Here is a 20,533-nt window from a genome sequence, read left to right on the forward strand (position 1 = left end):
AAAAAAGTCGATATTTTACTTGATTTTTTTTTTTTTTTTTTTTGCCAAGAGCCTTTTTTCTAATTATGATTACCTGTAGCAAAAATATGCAATAATATTGTTTCCTTGATAGAACCTAGGGATTCTATTCCGATGTTGAAATTGGAATATCTCCAGCCTCTTGTGAAGTGAAGTACAAAGAATACATGTTCTGGCTGAGGCAGAATTTATCCAGATAGAGACCCACTCTCAAGTCTCCTGGAAGATCTGCTGCCTTCTGAGAACAAAAGGCCTAATCTAATATGGAGCCTTACAAATGGTGCTCAGGCAGGAAGCCCAAGTTACCCAATGGGGGAGCGGCTAATTGGCCAGACAGTCTTGGAATGAATTTAGCTGCTGGTTGGCAGGTGGGGTACATTGTAAAGCACCACATCTAGGCTGTACTGTAATTTGTTTTTAATTACTGTGTTTGCTTGGGAAAGGCTGTAAGGTCTACTCATTGCTCATATTGGTATGCTAATTGACTGTTTGGAGATTTATAAACCGGGTTTTACACAGTGTCCTTTTCTACTGCCTGTGGTGATCTGAATAGCATGTTATTTATTTAGATCTTCTAAAACTTTAAGTTTGAATATTTCAAATAAAGATAAAAGAGCAAACTTACCTCTTACTGAATTTCAACTGATAAAGACTGTAAGAGTATATTACCCTTTAAGCATGTATTTGATTTCATTTTGTTTCCTGGCTTAGAAAGTGGAATATTTTTGTGTGAAATACTCGTGGATGTCAACAAGTAAATATTGATTTATGCGCACACTCTTATGGCCCAGGGAGGTGGGCGGTGAGGTGGGGGGTGAGAAGAGCAGCCAGGCTGCGAGAGAAGCCAAGCAAATGGCAAGCCAGGTGCCTGCCCAGCAGGAAGCACGCCCAGGAGCAGAGTATGGGAGCTCAAAGTGGGTCGGGGGGGTTCAGGGGAGAACAGGTGCTGGGCAGATCCATGCTCACAACCTGGAATCAGTCGTGGATCAAGCTGGGATGAAAGGGAAGAGACACAGAAATGACCTATGAGAATTACAAGGAGCTAGTCAGAATTGGGTCAATCAGAGGATGCACTGAAGGCAGGTGAGTGAGAAGGTGTGCATACAAGTCGTAAGGGCTGTGTGAAAATCTCCAGATGTTGAACTTGAGAGCAGAGGATGTGTAGTTTATAATTGTGTCTCCAGGGCCTCCAAGATGTTGGGGTAGTGGTGAGGAACAGATACAAATTGCCAGAAATCTAAGAAGTCCTGTTGAGTTTGTTGCATTTGTAGTGATATAAAATTCCTGGTATAAAATGTTTAATATGAAAATCCCATGTTAAGTATTTAGCCTCTCTGTACTTCCTGGGGTGGGGGCGCATATTTTTGTTTATCCAGGTGCACTCTTGTTCAGCCTTTGTTGGTCTACAATAGTCCTGGCATATAGGTGGTGCCTAATGAGTTTCATCTAATATTTATTTTTAAAAAGACAAGTTTTTCTTTCTGCAGTGTTTTGGTCCTAAATCTTAAAGATGTAAATGGTGGCTTTGTACCCACACAAACTCTACAGAAGCAGTACAAGGTTGAGTTTAGAACCTTTCTGGGAAATGTAGGTACCATCTCATGTTGACTTGGCAAATCTAGTTTTACTTTATCCTATTTGAGCAAGGGGTATGGGTTATGTTTTCTGCATAATTATATGAACTTTTATTTAGTTATTGTCAATACTTGTGAGAAGTTATTGTTGCATTGGGGTACTAGCTGAAACACAATATTATAAGGCCAAAGGCCCAGGAATTCTGACCTTAGCCAAAAGTACCCACTTTAAAGAGAAAGATAAATGCCTATTCCAATGTGCTTAATAATATTTATCTCTGTTGAAAATGTCACCCCTAAAAACATGACTAAATCACTGCTACTGAAGCCACACTTCCTCCAAGGTAGGGATAGGATGGTGGGGTGGGGTTGATGTTGCACAGGGTTAAGAGCAGCAGGTAAGATTTCCCTGTGTTTAGTTTACAGCTCTACCACTTACTAGTGTTATGACATGAGTCAAGTTATCTCATCTGTAAATGTGGTTAGTAACAGCACTTACCTCATAGTGTTGGTGCGAAGATTGATGTATGTATGTTATTATGTGTAAATGCTCTTAGAACAGTAGTAGATACACAGTAAATACTACATAAATATTTGTTATCCTCAATAAAATTCTGTTTATAATAGTAATTATTAACTGTGACTCATACTCGAGAGGAGGAAGGTGAATGAAGATAAAATAAGAGAAACTTTGTTCCCAAAGATCAACTAAAATAATAGTGGATAGGATGAAAATGGAAACATTCATTCTGAGCAATTTTTCTTTCTGCTCAGACATTTAACAAATATTTTATTTTCTGTCCAGGTGTTTGATAACACAGTGAATATAATTTACACATTTTTATGAATGAGATGATATAGTCATTAGACCACACTGGAAAATGATTACTTATATAAAGATCTATTAATTCCCTGTGCTTTTCTTAAGCAGTGGGCATAATAATCAGACTGTGCTTTCATAAATGTAATTATAAAACAATATTGACAAAGAACTCAAGACTGGTGCAATTAACATGAAATGGTAGTAACTAAGAATATTGTCATCTACTGACAACTAAAGCAAATTTATTCCACTGAAACAAGAAAAAAGATCTAATATGAAAGTGTACCTGGAAGCTCCTCAATGGTGAAGCAAAATTGGCTGACCAAGTAGCCAAAGTGGATCATCTAAGTGTAATTATGACTCTGATAAAGCCGTTGTCAGATCTTTGCTGAGGTATATTAACCCACAGCCAAACTGTGACATCATAATCAACATACCCATCTTTATGATTTCTTCCTGGGATTGCCTTCTATTGTTTGAAATCTCACTTAATCTTGCCACAATAGGGGGTCGATATGCAATTGTGAATTCCTAAATAACACTGGTTTACTCTCTAATTTCATCTAAGAGAAACATTTTATAAAATCATATTCAGATTCCATGCAGAAAAGAAATGGAATACACAATAAAGTGTCCACAGGGGGTTTCAGCATTTCATTTGGGGTGTCATACTGAATATTAAAATGCAATGTAATAATAAGATGTGGGGAAGAGATGAAATGATGGCATTGTGCTGAATAACTTCAAGAAAAAAAGACTACTTCAGCCTAGACTGCTCCTTTTTATTTATCTTGGCACTAATCACAATGCCAAGATATCTTGTGATATCTGGCACTAATCACAGTGCCAAGATATCAAGTGATATCTTGGCACTAATCACAGAATCTCTAGTTAGTTTGCAGAGATGGTTCTATCAACCTCCTGGGGGAAGGGAAACAGCCTACTCTGATTGGTCCACCAACAGGAGACTAACTCAAGGAAACGAAGGAGGGAAGATGAAGAAAATTTGTCAGCAATGTGTAAGGTGTAACAAAAGTTTTCTGAGGGAAATGTGCATGAGTGCAAGATCAGTTTAAAGACTAAGAATTTGGAGGACAATGGAGGGACAAGATAATAAGCTAAGCCTACAGAAGAAAAATAGAGAGGAGACTGCTGCATTCTGAGCAGAGCTGGCTTAAAGGAGAAAAGTTCAATCTGGATATATAGTATTTTAAAGTCATAGACCAAAGAGGAGGATCATGGGAGTACAATACCTGTATAGCTATTTGTTCATAGCTATATTAACAGAATACACAGCATTTGCAGAATATCATGGCTTAGAATAAAACAAAACAAAACGTTATTTAGTTAAATAAACTTGAGACTAGTCACACCTAGTCATGATATGCTTGCACTAAGAATATGTGTAGATTATATATTTTGTTGCATATGTGAATAGATTTTTTAATATATAATTATACTATATTTTATATTATATAATACATAGTATATTACATTATTCTATCCATTATTTTTAAGATTTTTCCATGAAAATAAAAAACTTAAAAAGGATTATTAAAAAATGTTTGTAGAGCAGTCATTTCTGCATGGACAGAGCATGCTCAGTTAAATTGAATTTGAGGATCAAATCCTGTCAAGTTTACCTTTAAAGTATATCTGGAGGCTGATTGCTTTTCATCCCTCCCCTGCTGGTACCTTGATTATGGTGATAACCTTCTAACTGGTCTCCCTGTTTCTACCTCATTCCTAACATTACAGCCAAAGAAGTGTCTTGAAAACGGAAATCCGGTTATGCTGCTCGTCTGCTCATAGGCTAATGGCTCCTCATCTCACTCCGAGTCCAAGTCCCTGCATGGCCAGCACCTGCAGAAACAGTGCCCCACAGTAAGACCAAGCAGCTCCACAGAAGCTCGCTTACATGATACAGCCTTTGCATCTATATGATATAAAAGCACTTTGTTTCACTGGATAATTCACTTCAAAGAGGCTGGAAATCAACCATTTTGCTTTCCAAGTTTTACAAACCTGGACCTAATTTCTGGCATTATGTTCACCATAACCCAAGTCTATCAGGATATAGCCATATGGTAGTTTCATGGAATTTGTCATAACTGAATTTTATCTGTTTTTATACTTTGTGCTGTAGTTTAATGATTTTTTATTTTACCTGCACCTATTGCTACCTTGGGGTTAAGAGTTCCAAACTGACTTTTTAACAAGATGAAATAAAATATTAAAAATACCATTTTGAGAGTGGAAAGTTCAAGATGGACATGTTTCGCTGTAGGAATTTTAAAGTTTTTTAAATTGTGAGAAGATGTACTTTTAACTTACAGTGACCCAAGTAGCTTAAAATAGAGAGAGATACTTTGAACCAATTCTTTGAAGATGTTTTCACATAAAAGGGAGAAGTAACATTTATAATTGATGAGAATGCAGCATTGTGTAAGTATTAAAAAACTTTTGAACCAGATACAGTATTTCCCAATTGTAATGTTCATTGTTAAAATAAAGATTCAAGGTCGTGCCTTAGAAATTCTGATTTAGAGTTGGAGTGGGGCTCAAAAATGTGTTTATTTAAAAGTATTCCCTGGACCTCAGCTCGGCAGTGCTCACATCGGTAATCCCAGCACTTTGGGAGGCAGAGGCGAGGGGATTACTGGGGCCCAGGTGTTCAAGACCAGCCTGGGCAACATAGCAAGAACTTGCTCTAGTAAGAAAAATTTTTTAAAAATTAAATAAATAAATACAGTAGAAGTAATCCCTGGACCTTGTTTTGAGAAACTCTGGAATAAGCTTAAAGACAAGAAAATGGGGTCTTGTCTTGATAAGGAACTAAACTGCTATGTGACCTTGGACATGTCATGTTCTGTCCCTTTTCAGTTTTTTCAACTATATTTCCAATTTACACTTGTATATAAATTTTATGGAATTTAAGCATTGTTCCCAGTATTGTCTAATTTAATCTTTCTAGTGTTTTGTAAGCAATTTTTGTTGCCATTTTCTAGGAAAAAAATTCAAGTTTCAGAAAGGTTAACACAGACTGGTGATAGATGGAAGATCAGTGACAAAGCCGGGGTGAGAAATCAGACTACTTTTTTCCCTGTTCTATGCCTATCATTGTACTTCAGATGCAAAAGAAAGAGTAGACTCAGACTACATGTAAGTTTCCTTCTAGTTATATTCAGCAAGTTTAGACGGATACAGGATTATCTTCAGCCTATATTTCCACTATAGCAGTTTTCAATTAGAAACAGTTATGATTCTAGTTAAATTGATAGGTGAAATACATAAAGATGGAGCTAACCCTTTTTTCGTTTACACTGTTCTGTTTTATTCATCACTGGGCTATACAGATGGCTTTACTTGGTGATGAATTCCATGGGTTGGCATGGACTTTTGTGGAATGAGAGGCAATGAAAAAAGAAGGAATCAACAGAAGTAAATTAACTCTCACACTATGAAATCCCTGAGGAAGCTGTCACAGATTTCTCCTTAGAATACACAATAATACTAGTTTCATGACTGGAGAGAAGCAACAATATCTTCACCATGCTCACCTGTGTTCTGACAAAATGTGACATAGGGCGAAAGAGTAGTGATGATGAGAGATCAAGTAGTACTTGTATCAATTGCACATCTAACCATGGGGATTGTGGTGTCTATGCACCCACGAGCAGGCTTCCTAATCCTGAAGCACAGGACTGGACAGCCTCCTCTCAGGCGAGATTCTTTCAACAGAAGTAGATGTTCTATCTCTGCAGGAATGGTGCTCCCAAGGGGACAGGAGGTGGGAGAAGCTGAGCTATGCAGGTCACTTCACTAAATAGGTAAGTTACTCCTTCTCTTTGGAGATTAGTAAGAATAGGGCAAGAGGCAAGGAAGTTTGGAGGGAAAATCCCCCCTTATGCACACCGTAGGAGTGGGGAATCCACATTTCCCCTCTAATGATTGCATTCATCTAATAGACATCTTGGTGACTTGCAATGGAAATGACAATCTTGAATAGAATTTGAAGGGTAAGTTTTTGGTGAAGGAAACCTTTCTGGGTCCTTGTTCTCAGATATGAACTTCAGTACCTGGCTTATTTTACCTGCTCTGAGGTGAAAGATTCTGCTCTTTTTTTCACTGTATTTCTCTCCTTTTAGAGGCTCCCTTGAGGAAACCTGTCTCCACTCTAACTTGAGATTCTAGGCCATTACATCCAGCATATTCTCTGCCCGGCCCACCCTTGCACGCATTTTTCCATAATCAGAAAGAATCCTCATGTCCTCAGCAGACAGAAATAAAAGGGCTGAATTTTTGAGAGTTTACTAAGTTGAAGACTTGTCTAGTGACATTGTTGATATTTTATTTTCAGAAATAGAAGAGCATCTAATTTGAAGAGATAGAGAGTAAACAGCATTGCACAAAACTGGCATCATATTAAGCCTGCACAGTAAAAACCCACTGAGTGACAGTGGCTAGAGAGAGCACTATGGTAACCTAGGAAATAAGAATTTAGAGTGTCAGGCAACAGAGAAAATCAAATTATTGTTAACTTGCTATAGGAACTCTGTTCTAGCAAATATGTCATGCCGCCAGTGGCAGACGTTTAAAAAGCCATGCCTGTAAGCAAATACATTGCTTGGGTACTCCCCTAAAGTATTTTCACTTTTTATCTCAACTCCAAGATTTTCTATCCCTGTTTCTGCTCCTGTTCTTTCTTACCACACATCTCCCTTCTACCACTGCTAGAATAGATTCCATGTTCAAGGCTCATAGGACAGCAGAGCCGAAAGCAATCTGAACATTTCTATTCTAACAGCCTCATTTTATAAAAGGAAACGGACTCTCAGTGACATTAATTAATTTGTCCACATTCTCCCTACAAAGCAGCAGCATTGCTGGTGGTAGAACCCAGCATTCCCCATCAGCCACTGACAATAAAAAGTCACAGAATTACCTTATAGCAACTGTTTTCTATTTTTCCGTTCTATCATTTTAACATTTGAAAAGCTATCTAGTTTGAAAGAAACCATAATCCTTTATAGCAGCTTCTAGGATTGATATTTCTGGAGATTGTTTGAGCTGTCCTTACAGGAACTACTTGTTATCATACCATTGTTGTAGTTGTTAATCATTATGGGCTTGCCACTATGCTAAGTGCTTTACAGATCTAATTTCATTTAACCTTCACAACTGTCTTCCAAGAATCTTATAGAGGTTAAGTTCTTCAGGAGATACAATGTCAGATCTCATCAAATTCAGTTACAGTTTTTACCTTAGTATCTTAGCGAAGATGATAAAGGGGTCATAATTTCCCTTAAAGCAGGAACCCTGAGTAATCATAACTGAATCCATCAGATAGTGTCAAATACAGTGCTACTTATTCTGTGAGTGCCAAGTGATATTTATGAGTTGTTCATGAGGGAGGGGTGGGGGATGGAGTAGTAGTATATATTGTTAAATATATTTGCTTTAGAAATTACCTTGAATGAAAGCAGACCTATGCTCAAGGGAATTGTTAACTGAGTCTATGACCCTGGGCAAGACATTTAATGAGCTGTGTGGTTACGAGTGTTTGAGGCTGTGATACAGATGACTTACATTCTGAACCTGGATGTTGGAAACTTCACAGAATAGGCCTGAAGGCACTTTTTCAAATATCATTTCGAGCTACCACGCATACTGTTCATCACCCGAGTTCCACAAAGGGCCCTGTAGTAGATGCTTTAGACACTTTTAATTCTCACAACTGCATTATTGCCGTCTTACACGGAAGAACATTGAGACTTAAAGAAGGCTTGTTGCCAAGAGGCTAGTAAATGATAGAGTTACTGTTTTCCCCTAGTGTGACTTGCTTGACAGTCTGTTTACGCAGAAAGAACACCACCTCTACACTTTAGCTCTGCCCCTTCCCACTCTGCCCCCATAAGTGTTCTGTCAAAAACAGTTAGGAATTTCCTAAACGTGACTTATATATTAAAAGATAAAAATTCAGGAATTCCACAGCTGGCAAAATTGATTTCCTAAAATTTCCCACTTGACTGATCTGTGACTGACATCCCTAGTCATACCAGTTATTTGAGTACTTCGTTGAAAGAACACTTATCAGCAATTGCTATCTGCAAAAGGTATTAAGTGAGTGTCACTGCTATGACAGCTCATAAGTTCTAAACTGCTTTTATAAACCTGTGGCTTGATATAGCAAAGTTGAGTGTTACCAGTTTAAATTTTTCCTCACCAGTAATTTCTGCAGTGACTCATATTGTAACTCAGAGGCATCTAATAGGTACATACAACGATGGATGAAGTAAATGCAGTGAAGATGGATCATTTTATATTTTTACAGAAACTGGCTTGGTTCTAATCATCTAGTTAGTGTTTATTCAGTGTTTCCTATTTGCTAAGCACTGTGCTAGGTGCTAAGGGGAATATAAACAGTTATTAGACATCGTTCCATCTATACATTTATATCCTAGATGGTGTGAAAATACACACACATACACACACACAGCCATAGCTTATATGTGATTTACTCAGAAAAATTTTCAAAAATTTCAGGCCACACATAAATATATAATACCATTCAATCCTCACAACAGCCCTATGAAGCAGATATCATCAACCCTTTTATAGTGAAAAAAAAACTGAGACTGAGAGAATTTAGGGAATACAGCAAGGATGTTGACTTGAACTTAAGACTTTTGATTATAGGTCTATGCCCTTCCCATTTTTCCTACCTCATCACACAATACTATGGCTTTCAAGGAGTGGATGGAATTAAGTGCTATGGAAATTCAGAATAGGGAGAAATTCTTGCAGGTCAAGACACTTGGTCTTGGGTGAAGTACAAGACTCAAAGACAGATGAAGAGGAGGGAGAAGGGTGTATTCCAAAAAGAAGATTCAAGAAGAATGTCTAATAGAAATACGAACAAGATGTGTTCAGGGCAATACCTAAGCCAAAGTGAAGGAAATAGAGATTGATGTCAAACAGGGTCAAAGATGATTTAGAGAGACAGTAGGGTCAGACTATGGTGACCCATAGATGGCAGTTTATAAAACTCTAAGCTTCACTATGCCTTGGAGGTCCCTGAGGGTCAAAGTAATGTCTTCTCTCTGCCTCGCCTCTATTTCCCTCAGCTGAAACAAAGGACTTTCTTGTTTTAAAGGTCAGTTTTAGTCTTCAGGATGCTCTCACTGTTATGATTTGGATATCATTTTTTCAAAGAACTCCTAGAGCATAAATCTTCATCCTGCAAAAGTGATTACTTAATAAGGTTCTGAATTTTATTTTTACCTAATTAGTTTTAATTGAACTTGTTTTATGACTTCAGCCAGACAATAAACATCTGGAAAGCTGGGACTATGTCTTATTCGAACCTAGAGAGACTACCTTTAAAAATGCATGTCATAAAATAATGATAAAATATATTTAGGAACAAAGAATCAAGAGCAGGAAAAATATAAATTGGGGTGAGTGGTTAAAAAAGAAACAAAAAACAAGCACGCTTCAAGATGATAATATCATTTGTTATAAATGCTAAATTGAAAGGGAGCAAGGGGAGTATCATGATTTTTTACCATCTGATATATTTTGACTCTGTGTCCCCACCCAAATCACATCTCAAATTGCAATCCCCACATGTAGAGGGAAGGACCTGGTGGGAGGTGATTGGATTATGGCGGTGGTTTCCCCATGCTGTTCTTGTGATAGGGAGAGAGTTCTTACAAGGTCTGATGGTTTAAAAGTGGCAGTTTTCCCTGTGTTCTCTCTCTCTCTCTTGCTGCCTTGTGACGATATTTCTTCCCCTTTGCCTTCTGCCATGACTGTAAGTTTCCTGAGGCCTTTCCAGCCATGTGGAATTGAGAGTCAACTAAGCCTTTTTTGTTTATAAATTACCCAGTCTCAGGTAGTATCTTTACAGCAGTGTGAAAACTAATACACTATCAAAGAGGAATAAATCTTTAAAAATAGTAAGAAACATTATATCTTCAAACAGCATTTTTTAGCAACTGCTTTTAAAATATTAATTTTGACTTATATCAATGTACATTATTTAACAAATTTAAAAAATACTGTTCCAGTTACCAATTTGTTGTCTCTCAGCTCCATATTCACCCTTCATTGTCTGCAATGCAAAACCAGAAATGGACTGTGTAAACACTTCTCCTTTGCCAGCAAGTGTGGTGGTAAATGTTAAATGTTTTCTGGAGAGTGCTCTGGAGCATCACTGGAAAAGGCAGAGGTTTCTCTTCCTGGTTCTTCCCTGCTCCTCTCAGTAGGCTCCCACAGAACATGTCATGTTGCTTTCTATAGGCAGCTTCTCATAACATTTCAGAGAGCAGTTTCCCAGAAAGTCCCATTAGTGTGGCTTCTCCCTGTGGCACCCCTTGGGCAACTCGATAGTGAATTCCAAGGGGCAGTATCTCCCCACAGATGGCTTCCCTGGTAGCCCTCATGTGGCTTCACAGTGAGTCATGAAGCATGGCACCTCTCCCTGTGAATGGCTTTTCCCAGTACCACCCCTTTCAAGTAATTTCTGAGGTAACTTCTCATGGCTACAACTTCTGGAAACCCAGAGAGCAGTTCCTGGTGAGTGCCACTTTTGTGGCATCACCCTGAAGATGCCTTCCCAGAGGGGGTCTTCAGAGTGAGTCTCGCTGATGCAAACTTTTATGCCACACGGTAGGCCACAGCTGTACCTTCTGACAGAAGGCCTGGGGTTCAGCCCTGAGGTGGAGGCATCTTCCAGGTTTCTTCCTACCTTGGGTTCTCTACCTCAGCCTTAGGGGTAATGGCTGCTTGAGTGTCCTTTTCACACTTTAGTAGCTAATTCCCTATTACAAATTTTTTTATATTGAAATTTCCCTGTTCAACTCTGTGTATTTTCTTTCTGCTAATTGGACCTTGACTATAACAAGTGCTGACTTTTACCACTCATCCTTACTCCCCAGAGATAATACTTTAAAACATTTATGTACTTATCTCCACATTTCTACATAAGATACTTACACTGCTATATCTTGATTTATCAACTTTAGACATTATCCATTTTTATATTTATCCAATCATCCCAATGATTATAGTAATATCATTTTTTGTTAAATTAATAATCATTACTTACATTATTATAACTATATAATTATTATTTACCATTCAGCTAACTTAAGTTCCATGATTATATTTTCTTTCTAGTCTGATTCTTTAAAGAATATTTAGTTTTAGAGATACCAATTGCCTTAGCTATTATCTTTTTAGAATTCATAACACTTATTTTCATTTTTAAAATACTTTGAGAGATCTGCCAAATATCTATTAGTATTGTTTTCCACAGTCACACAGGGATGAGTTCATCTTTTAAATTCATTTTTCTATAGAGTCACTATAGTATTACACATACAGAAACCATTTAGGCATCTCTAACTTTGCCATCTGATTTCTAATTCTGATATTGACCCACAACAGGGATGTGACCACAGACATATATTTTTAAGTATGTTGTGCTTAATTTTTTTCTACAAAATGAGGAGAATGAAGTTTTAAGTCTATGAGGTACTCTATGAGTTAGTGCTTGGATTCATGGATTCCCTAATTTGTCTATTGAGTTATAACCTCTGCTCTAGGACTAAGTTAACTTCTTAGTAGTAGCTGATTTTAAGTCAGTTAAACCCAGGAGTTTTGACTATCTTTCGGAAACTTTGTAAAGACATTACATATTGTGTTCCCTAGAGCCACCTACTCTAGGTGGGAGAACTGGTATTTTTTGTCTCTGCTCTTAACCTATTAACATTGATCAAAACTAACCATTGTCAGTATTTATCTGAGCTATATATCAATATAATTCTGCCTATATGACTTTAATCGTATTTCTTAAACTTACATTAAGCACTTGGTTGTTGAAAGTATTATGCTACCTGATAGAGTAGTTTCTTTTCTTAATGGAGGATAGTGCCATAAATACTGTATAGAAGTTATATGATCAAGAATCCCTGAAAATGGTCTTACCTCGTCTGTTTGTATATTTAGCAAATACCATACATTTTAAGTGTCTATGTCTTCTGGTACTTTTCTCGGTTCTGGGGAGGCAATAGTGAGCAAGAACACACAGTCATGGCACTTACTGTTAGCAGCAGAGATAAACAATATCAAATAATCACATGAAGGAGTCTGTTTGCAACAATAATAAGTAATCCAAGCTGGTGCATGGGGATGTGAACTTTACTTTGGGAGGGCTGCACTTAGGGAGGTCACAAGAAGCTTCACTGAGGAAATGATCCTGGAGCTGAGACCTGAAGGATAAGTAGGAGTTAATGAGGCAATAGGAGAGGGAACAGTCCTCCATTCAGAGAAAACAGTGTGTTTAAAGACCAATGGCAGGGACAGTACAGCCAGAACAAGGGACACAAAGAACAGTGTGACTGGAAGCAGGGAGCAAGGAAGGGTGGTGTATGATGGTGCTGAACAGACGAGTGAAGGCAGGGCATTGCAGAGCCTCATAGGCCTGCCGAGTATTGTGTTTATCCCAAGGAGAAAGGGAGCCATTGAAAGATTTTAGGCTGGAGCAAGGGAGCAGCAGCCCATTGTTGAGATTTCCACCTCGGAGCCAATTTCTGAGGCAGTGCTGGTGAGAATAAACTGGAGGAGGTCAGAGTGGACTCAACTGGGCCCGTTGGAAGGCTGTTAACACAGAATTAAATATTTTAAATGTAAAATATTTTGTCTCAATTTTAATTGATGCCTGCTGTGTCTTTAAAAATTATTATTTCACACACTGAACTTTTGTTGCAAGCCTCTGGCGTTGTCATCTCCCAAATATTTGTCCTTCTTTATTGGTTGGGTCTGTTGCCAGCTTCTGATCTGTCTTGCTGTAAACAATGGAATCATCCTGATGCAGGATAGTAATTGCAATGTAAAACCCAAATCCTTCCCGCTAGTCACAAACTGGACATGAATTCCTAATAGCCAGGCAACTGCAGAAAGTGTACTGAGGCACAGTTGAATCAGGATTTTATATCTCCTTGATGAACAAATTGGCTTACCACACTGTCAGTCTGATTGTTTGCCTCTCAGCCAATTACTAAGACAACAGAAAATTGCAAATCCTCTTAGCCAGTGAATGTGGCCATGTCATAGAGACTTGGTAATAAATTCTATTTCCAACTGTCTTCATAAAAAGTAAACATATAACATTTGAAAATCACTCTGAAGGATGTAGCAAACATTTTTCAAATTTGTTCTGATGACACTGATACTGCTATCATAAAAACTTAAATTATTGGGCTGATATAAATTTATCTTAAGTTGCCTTGATATGGTTTGGCTGTGTCCCCTCCCAAATCTCAACTTGAATTGTATCTCCCAGAATTCCCATGTGTTGTGAGAGGGACCCAGGGGGAGGTAATTGAATCATGGGGGACAGTCTTTCCCATACTATTCTATGGTAGTGAATAAGTCTCACAAGATCTGAAGGGTTTATCAGGGGGTTCTGCTTTTAGCTTCCTCCTAATTTTTCTCTTGCCACCACCATGTAAGAAGTGCCTTTTGCTTCCTGCCATGATTCTGAGGCCTCCCCAGCTATATGGAACTGTAAGTCCAATTAAACCTCTTTTTCTTCCCAGTCTCGGGTATGTCTTTATCAGTGGCATGAAAATGGACTAATACAGTAAATTGGTACTGGGAGTGGGACATTGCTAAAAAGGTACCCAAAAATCTGGAAGCAACTTTAGAACTGGGTAATAGGCAGATGTTGGAACAGTTTGGAGGGGTCACAAGAAGATAGGAAAATGTGGGAAAGTTTGGAACTTCCTAGAGACTTGTTGAATGGCTTTAACAAAAATGCTGTTAGTGATACGAACAATAAGGTCCAGGCTGAGGTGGTCTCAGATGGAGATGAGGGACTTATTGGTAACTGGAGCAAACGTGACTCTTGTTGTGTTTAGCAAATAGACTGGTGGCATTTTGCCCCTGCCCTAGATATTTGTGAACTTTGAATTTGAGAGAGATGATTTAGGGTATCTGATGGAAGAAATTTCTAAGCAGCAAAGCATTCCAAAGGTGTCTTGGGTGCTGTTAAAAGCATTCTGTTTTAAAAGAGAAACAGAGCATAAAAGTTCAGAAAATTTGCAGCCCAATGATGCAGTAGAAAAGAAAAGCCCAATTTTTTTTTTTTTTTTTTAAGGAGAAATTCAAACCGGCTACAGAAATGTGCATAAGTAGCAAGGAGACTAATGTTAATCTTCAAGATCATGGGGAAAATGTCTCCAGGCCATGTCAGTGACTATCACGGCAGCCCCTCCCATCAAAGGTCCAGAGGCCCAGGAGGAAAAAGTGGTTTCATGGGTCGGGCCCAGGGTTCTTGTGCTGTATGTGGCCTAGGGACTTGGTGCCCTGTGTCCCAGCTGCTTCAACCATGGCTGAAAGGGGCCAACATAGAGCTCGGGCTGTGGCTTCAGAGGGTGCAAGCCTCAAGCCTTGGCAGCTTCCATGTGATGTTGAGTCTGCAGGTGAACAGAAGTTAAGAATTGAGGTTTGGGAGCCTCTGCCTAGATTTCAGAAGATGTGTGGAAACACCTGGACACCCAGGCAAAAGTTTGCTACAGGGGCAGGGCCCTCATGGAGAACCTTTGCGAGGGCAATGGGGAAGGAAAATGTGGGGCTGGAGCCTCCACACAGAGTCCCTACTGGGGCACTGCCTAATGAAGCTGTGAAAAGAAGGTCACCATCCTCCAGACTCAGAATGGTAAATCCACTGACAGCTCGCACCATGCACCTGGATAAGCCGCAGACACTCAGTGATGGCCCATGGAAGCAGCCAGGAGGGAGGATGTACCCTGCAAAGCCACAGGTGCAGAGCTGCCCAAGCTGATAGGAACCCATCTCTTGCATCAGTGTGACCTGGATGCGAGACCTGGAGTCAAAGGAGATCATTTTGAAGCTTTAAAATTTGATTGCCCTGCATGGGCCCTGTAACCCCTTGTTTTTGCAAATTTCTCCCATTTGGAATGACTGTATTTACCCGATACCTGTACCCCCATTGTATCTAAGTAATAACTAGCTTGCTTTTGATTTTTCAGGCTCATACGTGGAAGGGACTTGCTTTGTCTCAGATGAGGCTTTGGACTATGGACTTTTGGGTTAATGCTGAAATGAGTGAAGACTTTGGGGAGTGTTGGGAAGGCATGATTGATTTTGAAATGTGAGGAAATGAAATTTGGGAAGGGCTGAATGATATGGTTTGGCTGTGTCTCCCTCCAAATCTCAATTTGAATTGTATCTCCCAGAATTCTAATGGGTCCCTGGGAGGGACCCAGGGGAAGGTAATTTAATTATGGAGGCTGGTTTTTTCCATGCTATTCTCCTGATAGCAAATAAGTCTCACAAGATCTGATGGTTTTATCAGGGGTTTCTGCTTTTGATTCTTCTTCTTTTTCCTCTTGCCATCGCCATGTAAGAAGTGCCTTTCACCTCCCACCATGATTCTGAGGCCTCCCCAGACATACGGAACTGCAAGTTCAATTAAACCTCTTTTTCTTCCCAGTCTCAGGTATGTCTTTATCAGCAGCATAAAAATGGACTAATACATGCCTTTTGCTTTGCTTTGTCTCAATTAGAAGACTTTTCGCTTTATGTCTTCAGTGTTGCCTGGCAGGGAGAGTGTGTCTACTCACTGGTTAAAGAATATATTCTTTCTATTTAAGTCACCATAAAGAGGCCCCCTTTAAAATTACAAACTTGCATTGATCTATAAGCTTTAATAAGGACTAGTTCCTGAGGCATGCCTGAGATAGGAAAACAAAGGTTTTCACAGTAGCTAAAACACAAAAATAAGTTACTATGTGTACTGCTTTATTTTAACCAGAAAACTCAAATAGCAAGAAAATCTTTTGCATTTAATTCAGTGATTACATGGCTTTTTAAAAATGGGAGCATGGATTATCACACTACAAATCCTGAACACTAATTCACAAAAATAATTTGTCCATTTTCCTGAAGATGCCCCATACTATATGTTTACTAGTAAAGAGATTGACTAAACAGCACTCTCCTTAATAAGTTAACAGTATAAACCACAGGTTCCTCATTTTAAGTTCCAGAAATTGCAGGACTTGGGAAATTGTTATTTGGGAAAGGGTTATGTAGAAAAAGTTCTACCTACTTTCTGTCCTGTGGCTTCAACTACCACCTAGAGCCCCTTGCTGCCCAAAGCACTAGCACAGATCTGAGTCTCTCTTAAGTTCCAGAGCAGTGTTTTTGGAAGTTGATTGAATATGCTGCCAGTGCCCTAAACTCAACATGTTCAATTCTGAATTTAATCAAAATAATTCCACTTGAACGGACATAGATGAAGCTGGAAACCATCATTATCAGCAAACTATCACAAGATGAGAAAACCAAACACCGCATGTTCTCACTCATAAGTGGGAGTTGAACAATGAGAACACGTGGACACAGGGAGGGGAATATTACACACCAGGGCCTGTTGGGGGTTTGAGGGATAGGGAGGGGATACATTAGGAGAAATACCTAATGTAGGTGACAGGTTGATGGGTGCAGCAAACTGCCAGGGCACATGTATACCTATGTAATGAAATTGCATGATCTGCACATGTAACCCAGAACTTAAAGTATAATAATAATAAAACATCTGTTCATTTTCCTGTGTTCCCTATATGTATTAACATAATTGTTCACCTTAAACCTTTTTTTTTTTTTTTTTTTTTTGAGACAGGGTCTCACTCTGTTACCCTGGCTGTAGTGCAGTGGTGTAATCATGACTCACTGAAGCTTTGACTTCTTGAGCTCAAGCAATCCTCTTGCCTCAACCTCCCAGGTAGCAGGGACTACAGGTATGTACCACCAAACTCAGGTAATTTTTTGATTATTTTTGTAGAGACAGGGCCTCACTGTGTTTCCCAGGCTGATCTTGGACTCCTGGGTTCAAGCAGTCTTCCTGTCTCGGCCTCCCAAAGTGCTGGGATTATAGGTGTGAGCCATCACGCCCAGCCTTCATCCATGTTTTAAAAACATTTTCTTTTTTCATACTAAAAAAGGAGATACATCTCTTTCCTCTTTCATACTAAAATCCTTCTGGTATTGCCCTTGGAGAAAACCTTCTGAACAGGTTTTTCCATTCCACTGCAACAGTTATAGTTCTATGTGGTCTCTCTTTCTCCAGTAGATTTGAGTTTCTAGAGATTTACTGGTTTCCCTATATATTATCATTAGCAAAACTGAACTTAATTTTCGATGCACAATTGCATGAATTTTCACATTTAGACTCCCATACATCACTACATCAGGATACAGAGTAGTTCCCCCATGCTCTTGCTTTAAGGTGACATGTGTCCCTACCCCTATCTCTCTAACCCCTGGCAACCACTGGTCTGTTCTTCCTGTTCTTCATCCTGTGGTTTTGTCTTTTTGAGAATGCCACATAAATGGCAATATACTAGCTCCTGTCACTCACCATAATCCCTCTGAGATTAATCCATGTTGTTGCAGGTGTCTACAGTGTGTTTCTTTTTGATGCTGCATTGTACTCCATTGTATGGATATGCCACAATTGGTTTGTCTATTCATCAACTGAAAGACATTTGGCTTGTTTCCAATTTCTTATGCTTATAAATAGAACTATGAAAATTGACCCTGTTATTTTTGGAAAGTAAATTTTCATTTTTCTAGTGTAAATCCCCAGCTGAAAGTTCTTGATGGTTTTTTATTACCCAAGATCCTTAACATCCAAGACATCCAAATAGTCAAGATGTTTCCTAAGCCTTTGTTATGATATAGCTTTTGTTTAATGCAGCCATTAACATATAACTCTATATTAGTCTTCTATTGCTGCCTTAACAAATTTCTGCAAACATAGTGGTTTAAAACGGCATAACCTTTTTATCTTACAGTTACATAGATAACAAGTCTCACTGGGCTAAAATTAAGGTGCTGACTGGCTCCATCCCTTTCTAGAAGCTCTGGGGAAGAATCCTCTTCCAAACTCATTCAGATTGCTGGAAGAATTTAGAACCTTGTGGTCATAGGACTAAGTTTCCTGTTTTCTTGCTGGCTGTAAGCTGAGGGATGTTCTTATCTAGAGACTGCCACATCTTTGGTTCTTGGCCCCTTTCCTCCATTGTTGCAGACAGCGATAGAAGTCAAGTCCTTCTCATGTCTTGGCTCTCTGACATCCCCTCTGTCTCTTCCTCTGTATTTAAGGATTCATGTTATTAGATTGGACCCACCTGAATAATCCATAACTATCTCCATATCTCCAAGCCAGCTGATTAGTGAGCATAATTTCCATCTGCAGCCTTGATTCTCTTTTGCTGTGAAACATACCATGTTCACAAGATTAAGACGTGAACATTTTTGAGTAGGAGCATTTTTCTACCTACCACATGCTGCAACTAATTTTGTTTTATGGTTTTTCTCATTCCTGAGAAAGAAATCTATCAACAGTTTATTTATCCGTAGTGTTTAGTAGTATAGGGTCTATAGTGTCTGGCCACCAGCTGTCATTCAAACATGTTTAAAGAATGAATGAACAATTACATTTTTAAAATAATTAGCCTGAAATATAGAAGAACCTCAATTATCGTTCAGTAAGGAAATGTGTATTTTTATTAATTAATATGGTATATGTGAAGATGCTTTGGAACATAAATTTTGCATAATGATTGCAAAGTATTCTTTATGTTTGTTTTGGTAGCAAATATAATATATGTTTGTACTCCCTTCCTGTCCGTTTGCTTCCATTAGGAGTTTTAGGACAGGTTCTCAGTTCCTCTGCCTCCCAGCTATGGAGGAAAAAAAAAAAAAAAAACACATTTCTAGCCAATATGCTTAAGCAAGCATTTGCTAGAGAAGATTCTGAAGGGGCTTTTGCTTTTTCTGATGAAAAGGCCAAGTGTAGCCAGCACATAGGGCTACAATCCAATGTATGAAGGGCAGCAGAACAGAATCTGAATCTTTTATGACATTCTTAATCAGTTAAATCAACACCAGTGACCCGCCATATCCAAACTCCTTCTCATATAAGAAAATAAATATGATTCATTCTTGTTTGTAGCCAATAGTATCCCATGGCCCCTCATATATACACACACATTGAGACTTTCTGCACATGCTTCCTCTTCATCAGTTTCTCGGAGACAAATGGACTCAAATTCAGTGAAATGTGAACTAATATATTTGAATTTGTGAAGGCAAAAGGGCTTGAAACTTAGTTGCCCTAATCAAGTGAAAACAAAGCCCACCAAAATCCAATGGCATCTGAAGAAAATCCTTAGAAGGAAACATTAAAGGTGAGAATAGAATCAATTTTTTCTTTTCCAATATGAAAAGTCAAGAAAGCCTTTTTTATTGCAAGACTTTCTTCCTTATTCTCTAGAACCCAAACTGTAAAAAAACAGTTATCTATCTTTGATCAAGAAGCCAAAGCAATTCATTCAATAACTTTCTTCTATTCTATACTGCTTTAATTGCCTTGAAGAAATCAAACCCACTTGGGAAATTATATATATATATCAAGTTTTTTGAATACTTAGGTCAGCTAGATTAAAATTAAGGCCACTTAGGTCAGCTAGATTAAAATGCAAGGATATAATTTTTTGGTTTACTCTCACAAATCAAAGTATCTAGAGATCAAAAAATCAAATTTGATATTTATTAAATTAATTTCAAGAACAATAAAAATCTCAGGTTTCTGCGGCATATATAGCCCAATTTTGTAAAATTGTTTTCAGATGGAATGAAATGATAAAATAATATCATACTTTGATGCTTCTCTTATTCTGAAGCTTAAGCTTGGTATCTGCCAATAGAACAAATTCTGCATAGAATATCAATGATATTATACTACCAGCATCATCTGGAAGGGAAGCCTCTGTAGAAATTACCATGAATAATAAACAGGAATAATCATGTACTTGAAGTTCACAATTGGTTTTATTTTTTAGTGACTATTAATGCCTATTTGGTAAGTGCTAAGTCACTGTGTTGAATGTTTCACATGCTTTACATCATGCTTTTATTTTTTGTTTTTAAAAGTATTTCCATTGGTTTTGGGGGAACATGTGGTATTTGGTTACATAAGTAAGTTATTAAGTGGTGATTTGTGAGATGTTGGTGCACC

This window comes from Chlorocebus sabaeus, chromosome 15 (genome assembly GCF_047675955.1).
Source record: "Chlorocebus sabaeus isolate Y175 chromosome 15, mChlSab1.0.hap1, whole genome shotgun sequence".
Classification (NCBI taxonomy): domain Eukaryota; kingdom Metazoa; phylum Chordata; class Mammalia; order Primates; family Cercopithecidae; genus Chlorocebus; species Chlorocebus sabaeus.